Source organism: Paramormyrops kingsleyae, chromosome 25 (assembly GCF_048594095.1).
Source record: "Paramormyrops kingsleyae isolate MSU_618 chromosome 25, PKINGS_0.4, whole genome shotgun sequence".
NCBI lineage: Eukaryota > Metazoa > Chordata > Actinopteri > Osteoglossiformes > Mormyridae > Paramormyrops > Paramormyrops kingsleyae.
The window spans coordinates 29,837,906-29,856,156 of NC_132821.1; the positions used below are offsets into that span (position 1 = coordinate 29,837,906).

Consider the following 18,251-nt stretch of genomic DNA (forward strand, 5'->3'; position numbering starts at 1 on the left):
ATCCAGTATGTAGGAAAAAGCATAAATGTTCAGATGCATTTATAAATCGCTTTCAGTGAGTTAAGTGACATCTAATGTTGCTGACGGCGTTATGCACACGTGTCACAATGACTCAGTTGTGAATGATGGAACGATGTAATGAAAGCTTTGGTCAATCAGGAAGTAGAAAGGAAGAGAGGGGAGCAGGTGTTTCATGGTGCTAGATTCTACAGAAATCATCAGTCTTCAGTATCAGCATGAATCGCTAGTGATAGAACACATAAAGAATGCAGTTATGCTCATAAGCAAGATGTGATATGTTTATAACACAAATATACACTTTTTAAAATGCATATTTTTGTTTTTTTTCTTTTTTGTTTTTTACAGGTTATAACATTCAGGGTACCACACATTAAGTAATGCTGTTTTGCAGAGATGTAGATACTGTTACTGACAGTGTGGGTGATATGCATCTTTATTCCATCCATAAAAACCATTCAGAGGGTCTCTTCTAATATATACTGTATATACCTGGAAATGTGCTGCAGTTATATAATCACCCTGTACTGAGATGGAGATTATGTTACTGACGGCTTGAAAGACATACATCTTTATTCAGTCTATGGAGGCCATGCAGGAGTGTTGTTCATGGGATAGACAGCGTCTATATGCCTGGAAATATACTGTGAATATATAAATTCCAATGTGCATAGATGGAAATAATGTGTTCTTTGAAGAATGAAAAAGAAATCAATCAATAGAAAAAATTTAATTAGTAATTACCAGACTCGATACAGCTATTGAGACTAAAGCAAAGATTAAATAGTAAAAACAAAGAAAAGGAAACAAAAACTATAAACCAAAAGTGAGAATCAAAACAGCCTTGGTGTAAAATACCAATGATTGTTACGGTACTGATGGACATTTAAATTAGGCTTCGGTAATCGTACAAACTTCTGCAGCACGGCCTAAAACACAGAGCGTGCAGCATTTCATACTCAGTACCCAATCGGGCAGCTTGAGAATGTGTACTGAGTATACAGAAGAAGTCAGCCACACATTATGTGACGTATTCACGTCAGAGTACAGCAGGGAATATTTATAAGTGCTGATCACTGAATCCTAGAAAAAAAGCCACCATGAAGCAATCATCCATGAATTTAGCTACTAGTTTTACGGATTTATATAAACATTTATATTTTACAAACAAAGCATAATCTTGACTGCTCAGTGACAATGTGGTTGTTATAGGAGAGACGAAAACAGATAGCTGATGCTTTTAGAATGACCTTGCCTCTCCGGTAACGACATCACCTCCTTGGAGAACGGAATAACGGAAATTCTTTTCACTTTTTTTGGAAGGAAAAGGTCATATTCACACCATGCACAGGATTGTAAATCAAATGACTGTGAAACAATGTGTTTATTTGCTGGAGTTATGAGGCACTGGGTTTATTTTTCATTGCCTTTTCTTTTATTTTTTCTTAGTCGACATAATGCTTTTTTTTTGACAAATCAGTGACAAACCTTGAGCACATTTCCCGTACTCTTGGGCCTCTGTAAATATTTCATTTGTTCTGTGATAACTGCATCACAGTCCTTCCTTCACCCAGCTTACAATTATATGTTATATGCTTATCAGATTCCTGTTTCATAATTAGGTTTGAACCAGCACAAAAAATATTGCAACAATAAACACAATCTCTGGACTCCACTTTGATGAGCAAAAAATAGGGTTATGAAGCTTTTGTATGGGTTATAGTGCCATTATAACTTGTGGGCATGTGCTCCTTAGTTTCCTTTATTTGAAGAAATTGGCTAACAATTGGCTAACAGTGAGTCATTGCTGTTATGTTCTGCAGATAGCATTTTAGGCCTGGGCCGGTGAGTTCAGCACAGTTCGCTTTGCTCTCAAGCACATATTAAGTGATGGTGAGAAAGAGTGAAGTAAAACGATGTAATCTTTGCTTGAGCCAACAGTTTTCCTCCCTTTCAAAAGAGGAAAAGGCAAGACTGGGATGTAGGAACTGGGTTGACCCAGTTTGCTAACACTTAATGCTGTCTGACAAGTACTGCTAGGAGAAAGGAGTATATTTTTTTCTTTTCTAAGCGGGAAATGCCTGCCAGCGCCCAATATTCCTCTCATCATCTACGAAATTCTCTCACAAGGCCTTCCATATATACTTTTAAGATGATTAATTGGGGCAGATCACTAAACCTTAGTGGGAAACTCTGAAAGGGAACAGAGACTTTTTACAGCTAAAATCGACAGCACACCTGTGACTATCAATTAAGACTCTTATACATGTTTTGCAACCCAGACTCGAGGACATTTTAAAACAAGAAAACTGCTCTGATAATAGAAGATTTTTTGACTTCAGCCCAAATTCCCTCGTGCACATTGTCTCCGGGATCTGTGTTTGACTAAAGCAGAGCACGGATAAAAATCTGTAATCATTATGGAGTTAAGAGATTTTGTTCATCATACATCGTCATTTACATCTTCGCTAAGACCTGTGATAATAAAACCTTAAATAAACAGAGGCTATTTTCTCATGCATAATTTAATAAGAAACACAAAAACACAGTATATGTAACAACTACCGAATAACCATATCAATGTAATTGCTCTCAGTTTACGAGGGAAAAAAAATTGCGTGCTGAAAATCAAAGACAGTTCGAGTTTGCGTGGGATTAAAATCACTGCTGTAACTAATTTTTTCCTCCATGCTTTGCAGAAAAACAGCCTCGTCTTTGTGTGCATTGAGTCCCATGTGGATGGGTTTATGGTCAGCTCTCCTATTGCTCACATCAGGCCTGTGCAATAAGATGCTTTCAGCAGAAATACTACAAGCACTAAATGCAATATGTTGTGGTTATGGCAACCATTGAAGTGTGTGTATGTGTGTGAGTGTCTGTCTGTGTCTGTGTGTGTGGAGCAAATTGTGTTTGAGCCAAGGTTTACCAAACCGGAAGAAAGTAAAGTCACGATAACATGATATGACTGGACAGTGAGATGGGAGAGGGAGCTTCCACATCTCCGTGAGTAGCCCTTCTGTGCTATTCAGCCTGCTCTCCTTCTTGACTCGCCCCGATAGATGTTGTTTCCATACTGCCTTTGTGGTGGGAAAATAAGTACGAAGTAAATGATGAACAGTCTGTGCCCCAAATACTTTGAGTGTGGTTAAAAAAAATCAATACATGCTAAATAGGAGCATATCTACGAAATACATATGTTTGCATGTTCGGCGTGGTATTAGTCATGGCTGATAAAGACATGGGATTATCGACAGATGGATTTAGCCTTCTTCATATGTTTTATTTTATATGAAATGTATATTGAGCTGCTTTCTTGGCTCATGTAATTATGTGGTAAAGCAGAAAGATAGATAGATAGATAGATAGATAGATAGATAGATAGATAGATAGCCGTATGAATTTGTTGATTGGTCGCCTTGGCATACCATATTTCCCTCTCTGAGAAACACGAAACCACAGAAAGTGTTTGTCTGCAGGAGCCATTAAAGGCCTCTCATGACCGTCAGCTATTGACGATTGCTCAGGTAAAATCGCTTGCGGTACCGACAGATTGGGACAGAGACATCCGCCGGTTACCCATGTGATCTGTCACCGCTGACCCGCACGTGCAGCTTTTGCTGTCTGCTATGACTGAAACATTATCGCTCGATGCGGTCAAAAAGCCCAGGGCAGATACATAAATGTACAATAATTGGTGTTAAACACCTTTCATGGTCATTTTAAAATGTCATTTTAAACGGCTAGGTTTTTTTTTTAATCGTATGGTTCCAAAGTATGTCATGTGACATACATTTACCATAGCAACTTCAGACTAACTATAAACCTCGGAATACAATGTAATACAGTATGAAATATAAAGATAGCTTTATTTATCAAGTGGTAGGACACAATAAAATTGTAATTGGCCCTGAAAATGTTAAATGTTTTATATAAACTGCAAAAGTAAATCACCTGTGCTGATTTTCTCTATTTTTCATAAATATTCTACCTACTAAAAGTGGCGAAAAAAGTCTGCAAAGGCAGCTTGGTGGGCAGTTTATTGCAAACAAATGTTCCCATGGTAACCATGCACATTATTGCGTCCGTCCTCTCATCGTTATGCCTCTGGTTTGGACCAATTCAGTTACGACCTCAGCTTTCACATATGAACGGCTTCCTAATATGAACGCGAAGACTAGAGATTTATTCATAATGAGAGTCAATGATGTTTTTTTTTATTATTTTAAATGAAAATGGTGCATCAATTGGCTGCCACAGTTTTACCCAGAGAGGTCAGAATTAAAATGTTGCAGGGATGGATCGTGTGTATCATGGACGGTAGAGAAGGATTTGAAACACATTTGTAAACTTATCGCCTAAGATCTCAACAAACGATTGTTGTGCGACCCTTATTTGCAGCCTTCGTCGTGCAGGCCACGGAAGCGAACGTGTAATTAATAAACCTCATTTCAGGTAATTATCCAAAATAAACAGGGAGACGGTGGCTTTGCGCACTAGAAAGGAGGTTCTGTGCAAAGCAGATAGGCTGCTGTAAGAGATGGAGACAGGTGCGCAGGGGAGAGCGAGGACGGCAGCTGTCCATGGTGCTGAACTTTAAACGTCTTCCTGATATAGAGCCTTCAGTGCAGAAAAAAATATATATACCCCACCCACCCACTTACCCCCAGGCTGTCTTCTCACAATATCACATTATTCAGCTTCTGTTCTGGGCCTTTCAGAGCTGCTGCAATTATATATATACACACAATTCATAAATACGAAGTTCAGTAGTCTATTCATTGCTTGCAAAAATTGAAAGTGTTTTGTCGAGCTAAAATTAAAACTGGATGAACCTGCCCAGATGAGCCGCGTATAGTGAGATTCCCAGTATTTAAAGACTGTTACTTCAACAGTTTTTATAATCAACTACAGAAGCAAGGCCTTGGAGTCTTTGTTTGTATGTTTACTTGTTTGTAATACAGCCTAGTAAGTGACAGTGACAATGCCTTCATTTGCCCTAAAGGCTGTTTTACATTTGCTTTACACTTTGCAGTGTTTTTTTTCAAACACTTTGGGCACCCAGCCGTATTTCAGGAGAAGTGGGAACCAAAGTGTGTGACATAGACCACGTTGCATCACTTCCTTTATTTTTAGAGAAACTAGCTGTGAAATGTCGCGTTCTCCTGCTAACTCACACTTACCCGGGGTGTAATTTTTCACAAATCACACACTCGATTAATCTGATGCTCACAAACGCGCGGGTACCTATTGGGTTCGGCGGCCGAAGGCTCCGCTGCGATACAGGGCCAGATGCAGTGACAAGAAACAAAGATATACATAAATAAGTTGATCATTACCCTGTCAGTTCAAAGGATAAGAAGCAGAAATTGCAAATCGTAAAAGGCTCAGGGTGATGTCACTATTGGGAGAAAAATACGAGAATGACAGTTTTATGGGCAAACAGCCGAACCGACAGTTACCGCGGGGCTACTGGAAGCCATGGAAACCATCCCATGTCATTGACACCCGCTGCTCTTATCAACCGACGGAGGAGGGTGCACTGTTGCTGTCAGGGAGGGACCATCCAGAGCCTCACTGGCTTTTGAACACCTGAATCACATTGCGGTAGACCTCAATTTGGTTCCGACGATTTGCTTCTGTCAGAAGCTGAGAGTGAATCATCACTACTCCATGCCTCAATGGACAAACGAGTAACAACAACAAACTACACGGCAAACAAGTCACCAGAATAATGCGTAAAGTTTCCGATAGGGAAAGGCAAAAAGAGGTCAATATATTAGCTGTCTTTACCTTTTAAGAATCCTACCCTGTGGGCAATTCGACGTATTTCCCAAACGTCACCTTTTCCCTGTAATAAAATCCGTCACTCACTGGCATCTATTGAGAAGGTATGATCTGCAGCGAACCAACAACATGCACCTTGCATGTTTGTAATAGGATTCGATCGTTGCATTTCATATTCCGGTATCAACTGGAACCCTGGCTACTAATATTCGCGGCAAATATCCTTGATGAAACTTGACATTGCAATATTACAGTTACGGTATTAAACTATTGGCAAGCCAAGCTACACACAAAGAGAAGAAGTATCGTTAATACTGTCGGCAAAACCATATTTTGGGGGTTAGGCAGTAGGTAATAAAATTCATCCTATGTTTGTTGCTTTTGTAATGTTTTTCAATGTTCTAATTAAGTAAGCAAGATAAACGTGTTTATTGCAATAACTCTCAGTTCTTTCTTTATTTAAACAATTGAGCTGAAATATGAACTAGAGTAGTCTAGCTTTGTGACAACAAGCCCAAAATTTGTTGACTAAATCTTATAATGTATGTATGCAAAATTTAGTTCTGCCATCAAAGGGTTGTAAATAAAATGTCATCTGGTCAATCTATGAAATTTAAGCAGATGAGCCTTACGTGCCAAGTAATTTTTAAGGTTAATGTTTTTGCTCTATGTCTTTAACATCAAAATATCTGAATGCCTTGCTATTTAAATAAGAAAATGGGAGTGACTTCGCTGAATGCAGGCTGTAATGGAGGGTGGGTAGGTTACGTATGTTTTGGGTCAGAAAAAATTCAAATTTGTTCGCTGCATATTATCGAGAAACGGAAATTGAATGGTCAACATGCCAAAAAGGTTAAAAAGTTCCCGATGATTTGGGAGCATCATCATTGAGGTTATCATTGGGTGCTTTGCAGATACTCAACACTTTCAGCCAAGGTAAGAAATGATAGATTGTCACTCAGAAACTGGACTTAAATAAATATAGTATGAATAACCTGAATTAAATATTAAACTGACAGTCGCTAAGGACAAGGTTAGATTTTGCTGATATTTACTGTAGCTTAATAATAAAAATATGTTGGAGGCTGCTGGAATGTACTGGACATTTGCAGGAAACAGAGCTTCAAGGTTTTCTACAGCTTTATACAAATTTCCTCTCTGAATTTCATGCTCCAACTTTCCAGTGCTGTACGAGGAGCAGAAATGGTGCTGAATTTAATATTCAGACTCTTCTCGAGCCAAAACATGCATTAGGTCAATGGGCAACTGGACTAAATTCATGCCTAGGAAATCAATAGTCATCATAAAAAAAATGTATGTGTGTGTGTGTGTGTGTGTATTGAAAGTACGAAATACAAAGAAGACAGCTCTTAGATATGAAGTTAAACAATGACACTCCAGACAAAGGCCAAACTAGGGTGCATAAACACAAGGAACATGATCAAGACAGGACTGACAAAAAAGAGAGTTTTGGGCCACGAATTCCCAAAAATGTCCAAACTCACGACGGTTTGGGATGGACGATTACTCAGCCACACATTCAGCCCCCTCATCCACGTGGCAGTCCAAGGAACAGGGAAAACAACACTGGGGAACACAAGGGATAGAATGGGATGATCAGAGCCACCTGCTGGCCAGATGGAGAACTTCGGGAGACGTCGGACAGAATGGGACAAGACCGGGACCGATCCTGACAGTTTATTTCAGTTTCCAATGTTCAGATTACATCAGGTGCATCTTTACTGTAAGCTACATTTCAATAGTTGCGTGCAACAATTGAACACTCAGAAACTGAGGGCCCCATATGGCAGGCATGAAGAATCTGATTATGTACTCCAAAAGAGAAATGTTTGACATTTCATCTTTATGCATCAAACAATGAAAAAAAGTTTTCTTTGAAGCAAAGTGATCCAGGCTCGGTCGTACCCAACATGGAAAATTACTTGGAACAATACCACCTCGTGTTAATCTGTGACAAATGTGCTAGTTAAAATGCGGAATGAAACAAAACATATTTGAAAGTTATTTACTTTTAAATATCTGTTCGGCTCGCTCTGTTTATGTGCATGTGTGAGAAACCTGGAGGTAGCTGAGGAAAGGCGTGAGACGTCAATATTTCTAGCTAGTAAACGCTAACAAAAAAACAATGCAGTGCATTTTTATATAGCGCCTTTCACAACAGAGTCACTCTGAAGTGCTTTACATGGACGTGCTGGGATACATTCCTGTATCATTTATACAGAATAATTCAAAGAAAGGGAAAAAGGGAGGACAAAGAACAAAAGAAGGAATGCCAGATGAGAAAAGAGAAGAGGAACCAAAATCTCCCAGGGAAGGAGCTAGAAATCCTCGACGGGTTCAAGATCAACTGGCTGCTCAACCCCTCCTGATTATAAAAACTTTACAGCATGCACTGGGGGGGCATATCAATAAAAATATAAGATGTACATGCCGTGCGTCCAAATTTTTTGATGTTATCAGCTGTAACTGCAATTTGAACGGTGTCATACATGTTTTGCCTTAATAAATGCTTTGTGTCTGTTTGATACATGATGCTCACTGATTATATAAAATGAAATCAGGCCAATGTGTTGAACCCACGAACATGTCAAAGAGAGGCACCCAGTGTTTCGGAACGCCGGAAAAGCAGACAGACGGACAGATACCTGCAAGTGACATTGACACGTTTCCATGCTCATAACGTGTGCGAGTCTCTGTGTGTGTGCAAATACACTATTCAACAGCTCCATTACCTGACAGTGCGCTACAGCGGGAACGCAGTAGGGACCCACCAGCCAGAGCGAATGAGATGGAAATTGCCAGGATTCTCAGGGAGTTCAGCCGGCTCTTTAGTTCCTCACAGGTATGGCACAGAAATTCTGAAGTAGAAATTATCAAATGCCGTCGTGTGCCTCTGACATTTCAGAGAAAAAGCTGTATATTGAATTGGCTTGTACAAAAGTTTGGAGGGGGTGGCGGGGGGGGGGGGGGGGCTTTAGATACCTCGGTGGAAAGATGGTGCTTTATGTGACAAGAGATGCCAGTCTATTTAGTTTTTAGATTTTATACTTTGCCTGTGTGTTTGTGTGTGTGTATACAGGAAGCAGAGTATCGAGGGCTGATAGGGCTTAAGGCGCAGAATTCCGAGGGGCGCCGTGTCCGAAACAGACTGAAATCAGCTGGCTGGTGCCCCTAGTATTCACGCCCTCTGTGGTGCCGGCGGAGAACAGCTACACCACATAGGGGGCGCCGACTTAGCCAGCCAATTTCAATTTGTTTCGGACGATGAGCGCTGTGCTTTTGCAGGGAAAGGTGTCAAGGACGCTGTCAGGTTAGCACAGTGTGAAAAAAAAATCTTTGATAGGGCTGTCAAACGATTATTTTTTTTTTTTATCACGATTAATTGCCTTGGTGATTAATCTCATATAAATACCAAATAACATGATCAAAGAAATAACAAGTTACAACAAAGCAGCTGATTTTATATTATTCGATGCATTATTATATTATATTAAACAATGAATAAAATTCCAATTGTTTGCATTGACTTTGGCAATTCAGGTAGTGGTTGGGGGGGGGGGGGGCTTCAGCTGGCCCTGCACCCTGGGCATGATGTCACTTATGCCCCCTGCTGTCTGAAAATGCTCCCTCCCCCCCTCTTCTTGCCAACCCTATACTGGACAAGTAGTTAAAAGAAGCATAGATGGATAAGATGATCATTTTATACATAGTACATATAATGCCGGTAGGTTTTTATCTCAAAATTAGTTATGGATGTCATTCAATTGAGTTAATTAATATATTCAATATTAAAGCATAGAAAATCAAAGTTTGGTTAAGTATATAGCCTAATAAATGTATGTATTAAAGAATACGCCTAGGTACTTAATAACAGAGATATTTTCTTCTGAATGTGTCTCTTATAATGGGCTCAGCAACGTCCTCTGACATTTTTGTTAAGCAGGTACGATACTAGAGGAAAAAATGGGATAAGATGGTGGTTAATTTGTATTTTCTCCCATTGACAGCTGAAGTCTTGCTCGACACAACTGGAGGGTCGTGTTAAGCAGGTCTTCAGTGCTGACATGGGTTGGGGGGCGGGGGTGTGCTTTGGGCAGCCGACCAAGCGTATCCGTCAGTTTGCTCAACAGCCATTTGAGAGAACACAATTATCCTCAAGGAGGGGAAATACTTTGGGGAGCGGATTAGCTTCTGTAAAGACTCCTGTTACTGCGCTACAGTCTACAGCTGCAGGTCTGGCTTGGAAACACGTCCAGGGTTGCAGTTAATCCCAGGGCCTGCAGCCTGCCAGACGTCAGGCTCTCCTGCCAATGTGTCATCTCACTTCCCTCATTTAAGGTAGCAAAATTGAGGCAGAAAAACATTCCGCCCAACCTTGACGGATTCAAAAATTAGCGAAGAACCGCCCGATCAGAAATACATGCAGTGTGCAAGGTTCACCCACACATCATTGCACGCTTTGTTAATTATCGTGATTTCACGTGATGATGTACTATAAGAAACTGAAAAATTATAATACTTAGCCCGAATGCTTTTCTGGAATTATCCAAGTGTCACTAGACAGGATCAAACTACTCAGAACCTAAATTAAATGAATGGAATGATATTTACAAATTGCAGAGCTATTAAAAACTAGTGCCCGCTGTCTTTCAGCTTCACGTTGAAAGCTGACATCTGATGAGTCCATTATTCAGAAATGCTGATGGATTTTGTGGTCCAACTACAGTTAATCCCCGGGTTAAGAATGTCCAATTTATGGACCACCCGTACTTACTAATGGACTGCTGTGAAGCTTATTATATTACAAATTCAGTTAAATAAATGGTTTTTAACAATGAACACACACACTGCTTTGTGCCGTTCATGGAAACATTGCATGGCTCTTTATTATTATTATTATTATTATTATTATTATGTTGTTGTTATTTACTATATTTTTATTGTTCTAACTCACCTGCAAATTCAACTTAAAGACGTAGGGAATGGATCCCTTTGTGACCGGGGGGCTTCCTGCACCCTGTACCGTTGAAGGGGTTATGATATCGGGCAACAAAGGATGAATCTTTAAGCTCAGCCCAAGGACAGTTATAATTATTCATGTTTGACTTGAGGTTAAGGGGTCAAGCTACACCCAACGTTCCCCGGCAAACGAATCCTTTCAAGCCAATTCTCCGGCTAAACGTGTGAGGCATTGCGAAGCGGACGGGCTCGCACAGCGTGTTTAATTATGGATGGGCAGCGAGAGCAGCGGAGGCCGGCGCCGGCGGAGGGCTGTATTAGATTATGTGCTGAATTAGAAGTACAATGTCGGGGAGAAAATCATCAGCTTGTTCCGGATTTTTCCACTTTCTTCAAAACACGGTTTATAATCTAGGTACCGACCCGCTGCTTTAGCCGGAAAAGTAAGATGTGTGGTAGCGATTCTGTCAACACTGTGCCACATTAGCCGTCCTCAGAAAGAGGACATTAAGAATTCAAGCTGGCCCGGGCACCGTCACCCAGGCTTGACGGCTACTCCGGCTGCGTGCCAGGACTCCTGCTGGGACTCGCAACGCAATCCAGACGATGGAGATTTCACTCACGTTTGTCGTGAGCCCTGGTGAAGTCCGTGCCCACACAGCATAAAGTCATAGCTGGCTCCTCCCCCCACAGACGATAAGAGTGGCTCGTGTCTGTCTGTTCCCTTCCCAAGTCCGTGGGGGTGTATAGCTTGAGGAAGGAGACCTGAGTGGCGACCTAAAATGGGGAAAAATTAGGGGGAGGGGGACGAACATAAGCAATTAAATATCAGGCCCAAGAATTTTTCTTAACATACAGTAAGAATGCCACAAGATTTCTCATATACATCAATTTCTTGATCTAACCCAGAATTCTTATCAACTCAGCTTGATCTCAGAGACCTTGTTAGCAAAATAAATTAACCCTTCCGCCTGCATTGCACTCAGAATGTCGCAAAGTGTTAACGTACAATTGTTACAAGTGATAAAATTATCGTATTCGTACGCCACACTAACGGTCCCCTGTGTCTCCGGTGTCCTCGGGACTTTGAGACATTCATCACAATTATGGCTCGGGATGGTTTCACCTTGTTCCGGGAGAGCGAGCAGAGGCAGGTTCCTGCCCTGTGCGTTCACACACCTGCTCCTCCGAAGCTCATTACCGTCTCTCTTCCCGCACATCGGGACATACTAGAATAAACCAACCTTGGAAATCGGAAATTTCCATTTGTTCAGATCTTGCATCGAGCCATAAAAAAAATAGCGCATCTAATTGTAACCTATAAAAATCTGACTGGAAATGAAGTGAAGTTCAATGCAAACGAAAGATATTTTGGACGTTTAAATACAAAATACAGTCAACTCAAGTCAAATCAAGTGGTCTTTATTGTCCCAGGGTGCATATGCAGGTATACGGTGCCGCGGAATATCCCCCTGAGGTCACAGTGCAACATGCAAACAGCATTGAAGGAGCAGGGTTACCACAGTAAACAAAGGTACATTCATAGTGTAACGTATGGAAGCAAGACAGCAGCAGCATAAAAGGCAGAGATATAATGGCTGCAGACTTACAATAAACAAAACAACAACAACAACAATAATAATAATAATCCATCCATTTTCAGAAACTGTCCTATTCAGAGTCATGGCGGGCCCAGAGCCTACAATAATAATAATAATAATAATAATAATAATAATAATAATAATAATAAGAAGAAGAAGAAGAAGAAGAAGAAGAAGAAGAAGAATTACTATTATTATTATTATTATAAGATGAGGAGGGCTAGATCCCACCCCAGGACACAGGACAGAAGGGTAGCCCATAACCGTCATTGCTGATTATTTCCTACAGTGTTTTACCCCCTTGTGTTCAATCTAGTCCTGTGTCATGTGATGGCAGTGAAAAATCCAGCTGGATTTTATTTTGTCCTGTATCTGGGCTCCTTGGGAAAGTTTTATATGGCAGCAAAATGGGGAGTAATGAAGACAGACATCCGAGGGAGCGGTCTGCTCACGGTAACCCTTCGTGTGTTGCTGTAATCCGATGTGCACCTCCAACCCACCCCCCCCCCCCCATCCCTTACGGAATATTTTATGTTTCGAAGCCTCTTTTGAAGAACAGTTGCCAAACTGGAAGTGAAAAGGAGAAGTATTGTTGCAATAGCGGCTTTCATTCCTTTACACCAGTTTTAAAGACGAGCGGCAGTAGACTCTGAGGTAACCTGACACATTTCTGCTGCACTGTAGATCAGTGTGTATGCATTTTTGGGCAAAAACTAGCTTCCTCTTCCGATTAAATTAAGGCAGGGCCAGCTCTGGTTGTCCTGCCGTCTCCCAGGGGAGATTCTACTGAGTCCTCTCAGAGCAGCAGAAAACGAATTATGTCAATCCATTTATATTAGAAAACATTTCAGTCGCATAGAGTACTAGCTAGCTCACATCTGTTTCACCAAAAAAATTCGTGAAATATTAAAACTTGTGTAAATAACTAATGTCACGGAATGCAACCAGAGATATTTCTGCACCCCCTGATCAAATGGGACCCTAGGCAATCGCCTGTGTCATCTTTAAGGTAGGCCAGCCCTGAATTAAGCAAACTGATTAAATCAAGGAACATATGAAACAGTCCATTTGTACACTTAGAACCCATGAGAGGCATTATTAGCATTTAGCAACGGTGTTGACGCCTGCATCTGCTCCACAGGTGACGTGCTTCGCTCATGAAAGTTTTTCTTACAGAAAAATGTTCTGAGGGCAGAACAAAAAAAAAATGATTGGTTCATAGCGATAACTAATCAGACTGTAGACGAGATGAGTCCAAGCAACTAGAGGAGGCAGGACTAACCAATCAGATGTTTTGGTCCCGCCTCCTCAAGTTACTTGGACCCACCTTCTCTACAATCTGATTGGTTATCGCTCTGAACCAATCATATTCCAGTCTGCCCTCAGGACATTTTTCTGTAAGTAAAATTCCCACGAGCGTGTGCTTCAGGGACAAGCGGAGGGAGCTGCCTGAGCACTGGCCCTGGTGATGCTTTTCAGCTCCTGAGTGGCTTTTTCTGATCACCAATAATCACCAATCGCAAACCACAACCCACCCCCAGACAGTCTCTGCCCCGCCCCACCATGCAGTCTAATCTGCGTCCCATCGGATCCTTCACAACACACTAGGACAGGCAGCGCTGGCTGACATTTCCAGTGCGAATGAGGCATTTATCTGCTGATCCAACATGAGAGGAGGTAGGAAGGAGGCACAGGAGTGAAGCAGCTGTGTAACTAAGATTGTGCACAAGTCAGTCCTTCTGTGATCCTGCAATCCAAAGACGAATGATCACCCGTTTCCTGTGGAAGTTCTAATACTCTTGCTTTACTTTCAAATCTAACTGCAAAAATATAACGGCAAATAATTATACAAATAAACAAACACTGGATGGTTAGTGCACCCGCATCTTCGGTTATTCAGGGACTGTCGTCGGACGACGCGTGTTGTTTTTAATGCGCGTTGTTTGATTGTGGGCTCAGTACGGACCCTATGGGAACCATGGCCTGGATTCTCCTGTCATGTATGTGAAATAGATAAAAGAAAGTAAGTCTCACAGAGGCAGCAGAGTAAAGGTTGTCATGGCTTCGAGAGAATCTCATAAACTCAATGCCTAGGTTCGCTTTAATAAAATCGGATGGTTCATTTAGTTGACGTCTTCTTTATGTACCTGGTACAGTATATATATGCTAGTCTAAAATAAACACATCACATAGCATATTACCTCCCCTGTCATTATATAAATAGAGACCCATAATCCTTGTTTTTTTTTAATTAGGTTGGAATCAGCTTCTGGCTGTCTGTGGTTTATCCACTTGTTGTTAAAGGAAGACGCACAATTTCCTGACCACCTAGGAAGGACGGAGCAAAAGCTGAGCAGGTAATCTGCTTCTTTACACCTCTGGGGTTGCAGGTTTGAATCTGGCCCCTGAGCTCAGGAAGGCTTTTTTTTCCTTCAGAAATCTGGTTTTCTCCTAAAAGATGTGGCGGATATGGACTCTAAATTGCCCTTCTCTCATACTCTGGGATTTCGGGGGGATTGGCTCCGGGTCACTGCAACCCTGATTGGCTAAGTGGTGACTTAAAATGGATGGATGGACATAATCCCTCAGGGTAGTTTGTCCTTGGGGCAAAGGAACTAAGTAGAATGGTTTTCTTCTTTTCAGAGAAGACAAGACAACCATTTTGTCAAGAACAGATTTACATGAGCACATCCACACTCCTCTAAAAGGCAACATTTTGAAATATGCATTTCTATATAATTTCACAAAATATTCGTAAAAAAAACAATGCTTCATTATTATTACATTTTGTGTTTGTACAAATAGTAATTGTCCTTAAGTCAAATTTGACATCATTCATTCCTCATTCCCTCATTAACAATAATAATCACAAATTACTAAAATTCTTGGACATCTTAGATGCTGTTATTATTCAATTTAAAGCATTTTCAAGAAAACAACTTAAAAAAAAAAACAGGAAGCGAATACATTAAAATATATATTAGGCTCTTGAGTACAATATAAGCAAATGATTGCTTGTGCCCTAATGGCATACCATTTACTGTACAGTGTTTCATCGGGCAATTTTAGTGGCTTTTTTCATATTTATTTTCAAGCAGGTTCTTTACAAAAAACGTAAAAAGGGTACTCCCACAGTGAGTGCTAAATATACTGTATGTTTTTTCATGACTAATAGTCGCAGCGTGGAGAGTAAAAATAGTGATAAATTTGGGGAAAATTTCCAGATAACTGTGAAACACTGTGCCCCCAAATCTGTTTTTCATCGGTTTTTGAAATGAGTTAATTGGAAGCAAACAATTTAGTTAAAATATTTCACAATGAAAGAAAACCAAATGATGCCGCATTCATAGAATAGTATACAATTTACAAATCAGAAAAGAGTAATCAAGTCATGTCATCAGTCATTAATTAGCTAACAGTTCAAATATAACCTCAGACAGGTTGGAAAGTCTATAAGGCAAGAGCTAAAGAATTTCATAGTCTAAAATGTTGTAAAGGGCTTGTCGAAGAGCTTATAAAATATCCAAATCCCTCCTACACTTGAGTAAAAAATTGATCTCTACCATTACACTCTGTATTTCTCACTTTTGATCTTACAAACACCCTAAACTGAAATATTGAACGGTGATGTGCGGAAGGCTGGAATTTAAAGTAGACAGGCAACAGCTTTGATCTGGCAGAAATGGCATTTCTCCTAGCAGGCACACAACTCCAGCTAACCTGTGTCGTACGAGAAAAACTCCACTACCTACCCTTACATTTCATTGTCAACAAACCACACTTTTCCCGAGTTTAGCTCATTTATCTGACACTTTTATCCAAAGTGACATACAGTTCTCTATATGTTACGTGCTTATCAACAGTCAATATGTATTTATCAATGACTGGTGACCATGTGTGCTTGACAGCTGTATGCTTGCAATGCGTTAGCTACTGTCTGCTAATGATAGCTACTGTCTGCTACTGATAGCTACTGTCTGCTACTGATAGCTAACGTCTGCTAATGATAGCTACTGTCTGCTACTGATAGCTAACGTCTGCTAATGATAGCTACTGTGTGCTAATGATAGCTACTGTCTGCTACTGATAGCTAACGTCTGCTAATGATTTAAATTTAACTGAATGTCATGTAATCCAGGTCACCATGAGCTGGCAGGGGTACAAGCTACGTTTTTTTCTGTGCTTGTACGAGAAGTTGGAGCGGTTAAGCAAACAACAAGAAAGCAAGTCAGAACAATGCGTCCATCACCACATTTGTGTTGTTTAAATGTCAGCTGTACCATTTAGTCAGAACAAGCACTGCAGGTTAATATATATTCAGGCATGTTTCAAAGGGTGAATGGCAAACATTTTAAAAGCAGAATTACAAGGACAGTTTAAGTGTTGCGTTAATCTGTGTATGCAGGACCTTTATGAAACACTGACATTATCGAAAAGTTTCTGGTCGGGCCGCATCAACAAAATTACATTTGCGACTCTAGTCACAAATTCCCTTCGAAAAGCAGTGACCTCTTAAGTTGCGACGCCGCATAAGTGTCACGAAACGTCAGTGACATCTCCTTATTTCTTTGGCGTAGAAAGTGACCCTTATAGAAAGCCGGGTCAAGACAGTGCACAAGCTGCATGCGAAAATGGACGCATCCATTACCGGGTTAAGGCGATCACAGTATTCCTCCCAAAATGAAATTACTGCCTGTTAACTCGTACTAAACCCTCTGCCCAAGTGTACAGGATACCCAGCAAGAAATCATCCTGAAAATTATATATCCCATTCTAGGTGAGGCACTTCTCAAAAAGTACATCAAAATATTTCAAGGTCAGTTAAGCAATTCTACAAAAAGTTATCCATCCATCCACCTACCCATCCATCCATCCATCCATCCATCCATCCACAAGAATACAAAAGAAACAAACTCAATGGAATATTTATCTGTGGATTCTCAATACAGTCCATTTCACATTAATGTAATATTTTATCCAAGTAATATAATGAAATAAATTATAAGCTTTCAGTTTATGACACCCAAATAGACCAATATTTGGTATACAGGAAAAACACGAGTAATGCAGTGGAACGAACCTAAAATGCGATGATGTATATGGATTCAATGTGGTGGTGCTTACTTGAATTCTGTAGCGCCGTTTATCATTTATTGGTTTATTCTATTGATGCGTTCCATTTTCCCCTCTAATGGTGTTTCTGTTTTCATCATTATTTTTCCTTTTGCCTGGCTTTATCTGTTTCTTCCTGTCACGTTCTGAAACTACTCGGTGGGAGGTGATTTAGACGAGTGCCTTAACAAATAAGGACCGTGTAACTTGTTGACTAGAATAATAGTTTAGCGAACCTGACGCTGTGACTGTGCCGCAGCCTGCTGTCATTTCCGTGTCCCTGGCTCTTTTCATTTTTGAAGCAGCTTTTAAACTCTGCTATGAAGAGCAAACGAGAAATAGACAAATATTAGCGCAAAACAAAGGATAGAGAGAGAACATCATGGGCACGTTCTCCTAACTTGTTCATTTGCTTAAAAAAAATTTGATAGACAGAGAGATAGATAGATAGATAGATGAATCCACAGAAAGTGTTTGTCTGTAGGAGCCATTAAAGGCCTCTCGTGACCGTCAGCTATTGACGATTGCGCAGATAAACACTCTTGCGATACCTACAGAATGGGACAGAGACATTGGTCGGTTAACCAGATGATCTATTATGGCTTTCTTGCATGTGCAGCTTTTGCTGCCTGTGATAGATGAATGGATGGATGGATGGATGGATTTATGCACCAGCATTAAAGTAAAATGATGTGATTGCTCCAATTTAAAAACTGGAAACAATTTGGGATGACCTAGGAATGAATCGTTGCTAAC

The 18,251-nt window shown here is 40.5% G+C and overlaps 1 long non-coding RNA gene across 1 annotated transcript in view; it reads right to left on the reverse strand.

The window, feature by feature from the left end:
- Window positions 1–17,634, reverse strand: part of LOC140583081 (uncharacterized) — a 58,195-nt gene extending 40,561 nt beyond the window's left edge. Inside the window, exons 1-2 of the long non-coding RNA XR_011985872.1 lie at window positions 17,508–17,634; window positions 11,406–11,559 (exon numbers count right to left, since the gene is read on the reverse strand). This is a non-coding gene — a long non-coding RNA (uncharacterized lncRNA). The remainder of the gene's footprint in view (window positions 1–11,405; window positions 11,560–17,507) is intronic.
- Between the last annotated feature and the right edge of the window lie 617 nt (window positions 17,635–18,251).